The sequence below is a fragment of the Miscanthus floridulus genome, chromosome 16 (assembly GCF_019320115.1).
Source record: "Miscanthus floridulus cultivar M001 chromosome 16, ASM1932011v1, whole genome shotgun sequence".
Lineage (NCBI taxonomy): Eukaryota > Viridiplantae > Streptophyta > Magnoliopsida > Poales > Poaceae > Miscanthus > Miscanthus floridulus.
This window is the reverse complement of record NC_089595.1, coordinates 6,308,803-6,313,089: the sequence shown is the minus strand read 5'-3', so window position 1 is coordinate 6,313,089 and position 4,287 is coordinate 6,308,803. Positions and strand designations below refer to the sequence as shown.

Below are 4,287 nucleotides of genomic sequence, written 5' to 3'. Positions count from 1 at the left end.
GCGATAAATTCTGTCCTTGAGGACATCGATTACCAATTTGCACTGAAACATTGTCTTAGCTCCCACATGAAATCACCTCAAGGCAAAGAAGGTGACATTGAACATGATACACCTATATGATATGCCATATATATGATACACCTATATGATACACATTTGATCAAACAAGATTCCAACTTGCCTATTCATAAGCCCCTGGTACCTTGGACACATTAGAAAAAGGTTTGTTCATTATAGAGTACGTAAATAGCAAAGCAAATGACAAAATGTTAATACAAGGGGTCGAGTAACACAATGCAAATAAAACCACATGAAAGGAAAAAGTTTTCCAAGAAATTAGAAAAAAGATTCACCTGATTTGGACAACAAATGCAAAATCTAAACATGTTTAACATTTTTACAATAAATCAAACTAAAAAAGATGAACACCATGAACCCGGCGCCGACAAGTGGATCCCTCATGTCAGTGGCACACCCTTTTCCTACTTATTTTTTGTATTTTTTGCCGAAAATTGGCTTGGCGCCCGCATGCAGCCATTTACTACCTAATACCCCGCCCATTATGCAAACAAAGCAAATCTTAACCTCCCCACTTCCTCATTATCCTCCCCATCTCCTCCAATTCTTTCCTTTCCCTCCTCCAACTCGGTTCCTGATCTGCACCCACCGCCGCCACTTGTCTTTGCCGTCGCGTCGTCATTGGAGGGGCGCCGATGCAGGAGGCCGCCGCGACGTGCCTCCCCACCGCCAGTGCTCAAACCTCAAGGACTCCCAAACTTCCTCTTCATTAGAGTTACGGTAACCCTAAAGCCATTGATCTATTCACTTTTCACTTATGAAAGAGTAATGCATGTACCTGTGTGTCTATGTAGTTTACTTGTTCAATGTAGCTGGACTGCAGATTGCATCAATGGAGACTCAATCGACGTCACCTACGTTCAACACGCCAACACCTGCTTCATTGTCCAGACAGAGGGCGACGATGTTGCATTTTCAAACACCTTCGTCCAGGATGGTGACACCTCCTGCCGATGAAGATGGAGGTGATGGCAGCCAATCACAAGAAAACCTCCAGCATTCCACTCAGGACGATGACAGGTAACGGCACAATGTCTGTCTGGATGCTACTGCAATGATTTAGAATTCGACAAAATACTTCAATAATAGTGAGATCCTTCAATAAACGGTAGTGAGACGCTTCAATAATATGAAGGACACATTATTGTTTGCCATTCTCAAGTTGTTCCTTCTTTAAATATTGTTTAGGGTGTGCTTATGTTTCTCATTACATTCTGTGACAGCTCGGAACAAACATGGACTATTTCTTTCACTTGCAAGGGGGCACCGAGGGGACAACAATTTGCTCAGTATACAATAGCTAGGGACGACCTCACGTTTGGTAACTTAATAACAATGAAATCAAATTTGGGGTATGGTACCAGGGACTACTTGTACTACAAGAGGAGAAGTGGTAACTTTGTAGCAACACTAAACAAGATCGAATATGATGTCAATGCAAATGCAATGATATCAAGTAATGCAGAGGAGAGGGAGGTCAGATTAGTATTATCAAGGGATCAAATAACAGAGCGAACTGTGGACATAACACCCATTAAATTGCCAAGAACTGTGGCATCAAATAGTGAACATTCCATAGATGAGTCACTTGATGATTACAAGGTGTGGCTTAAAAATATGCATAGACAGGGCCAAGGCATGGGTAAGTTATGTTGCTGCCCTATTATGAATTGTTATATTATATTATATTGCAATGGCCAGATCACTAATAGCAGCATGGCTTTCATAGATTTTGAAGATATATACAGGGATGACACAGTCAAGACAACTAGATGTTGAAGAATGGTTAAGGGTGCAAGGACAACTAGATCAAATTAGTAATATATACCTTCTTTTCCCAAAATGTCAACCAACTTATTATTAGTCCTTCGCAATACATTTATAGTTTACACTTGTGACCTATTGTCTACAGGTGCATATGACAACCCTATAAATCAGATAGTTTTACTAAACTCAAGTCAAGATAGCAATCCAACACCACCTCTGAACCAGCCATCACATGCTCGGCGTGAGAAAACATAGGGAGATAGTAAGTGACGCTTATTGTGATTTTATTTTGATGTTCAGTTCATTTTTCCTATGCAAATGATTTTGTTTAATCTCTTGCACTGTATATTGTTTTGATGGACAAGACTCCCAAAAGAGGAAGGCACGAGGTACTATGAAAGGATTGGCAGCCAGCCACAAGAGATCCAAGCAGGGTAGTCAGAAGCTTAAAGTCCAATTCTCTACACGTGGAGGAGCTGTAGGTGAGAACGCACGCACATTTACTGATGAAATAGTAGTGTACACAAGGAAAAAAGCACCACTCATTGGGGTGAGAACATGGAAGGATATCGACCAAGATGTTAAATATTCAATAGTATCTGATATGATGGTAAGTTTATGATTTATTTTTTTCTAGCATACATAGTTTTCTTACCAAATTAGTTAAGAAGTGACCTAGAATTTATGTTTTATATGTTGAACAGCATAAGTGGGACATTGAGAATAATGAAGAAAATAGGAAAAAAATATGGACCATCGCTAATGTGCGTTACAAAGGATGGCGAGCAACATTAAGTGCTACGTACAGGGCGTACACCACCTATGAGGAGAGAATGAGACATAAGCCAGAAGAGTTGGACATTGTTGAATGACACTATCTGATTTTGTATTTTAGCAAGACAAGTTTTCAGGTTTGATGACCTTTACTTTATTCTTGCCATTTGCACTTGATGAAATAAAAGATATGTTTTGGTACATTGTAATATTTTTTATAATCAACTCCTTGTGCAGAGGGTTAGTTGCAAGAATTCTTAGAATCGGCAGAATGTAAAGGTACACCATCGGGCAGGATCAAAGATTTTTTCTCAGTGTGGCTTTGAGAAGGTAATAACTTCAGAAGCACATGACCATGCTTCCTTACCTTTTGACATATCGCTAATTTGTTACATTCTTGCCTAATTAGAGGGACCCAATAACTGGTGATGAGCCAAATGATTTGGAGCTTTTCATGATCACGCACAGTAAGAATGGGCAATGGACAAGCCAAGAATCTAGGGATGTCTATGTGAGTATATAACAGTTTGTACAAACCTTATTAACTGATGCAAAGTGACCGCCTACAAAATCATTTTCAATTAACTACTTCAACTGTCCTCCTTTGTTAGGATAATGCATGCAGCAAAATTTCGGAGAGGGAAACAGATGGAGAAGCACTCATCATCTCAGACGTGGAGCAAAATAAGATTTTCCAGTCAGCCTACCAGGAAATAAGAAACTACAAATCAACCAAGATCTATGCTAATGGATACTTGGCAAAATACCCAACCAAAAGGCAACTACTGTCTGAGGATTACTAGTACCAAGTGCGTCAGGAATTGGTACTAGTCGAAGCATTTTCAAAGCTACAAGAGAGATTAGAATCTCAAGAGGCTGAAAGGGAAGCCAAAAGGGAAGAACATAGGCGTCAGATGGAACAAATGATGAAGGCACGGGAGGCCGATAGAGAAGCTCTTAGGCAAGAGTTTATGGCAATGATGCAAGCAACACATGTACAAGCATCAATACAACAGGTAATAGTCGGCTACAAACCATGCATCATTTTCGTAGTTTCAAACTCCACTCATGATTTTTCTGACCAAAATTGAAATGCAGGCTAACAAAGATGGGGGACAAAATGCAGAGGTTACTGCTACAACAAACATGGATGAAGAAAATGTAAATACAAAAAGTGAAGAAATATCACATCAGCATGTAGTTTGAGAACTGGAGAGTGTTTAATGTTGTCATGTGATAGTACGTAGTATGAGGCATAATTTTCCCTCCATCTATTGATTTGCAGGAAAACCAAGATAGCATCCCACCACAAACACAACTCGAAGCTACAACAACGGCAGGTACAAGTAATGGTCGCACAACTAGAAATAGTGCTACGAATAAGACTCAAACTAGCCAAAACAAAGGAGGGGATATGACAGTTAGTTTTACTACTACAAAAGCACTGAGGAATGTTGCGGCTAAGAAACGAGTATTATCCAAAAGGAATGAACAAGCTGGCAAAGCACAGGTGATTTTTTACTCCACTACCTATGAATATTTCTAAATTAGATTCAGTTGCCTAGTTCCTGTTACTGTAAAGTGAAATGATACTTAGCTGAATACTAAGTTTCTGTTTGTTGAATATACCAATGTTAATGATTGTTTCAGGAGCAAGATAGAGTTTGA

The 4,287-nt window shown here is 39.5% G+C and overlaps 1 pseudogene; it reads left to right on the top strand.

The window, feature by feature from the left end:
• Positions 1–2,239: 2,239 nt before the first annotated feature.
• On the top strand, positions 2,240–4,287 carry LOC136510193 (uncharacterized; annotated as a pseudogene).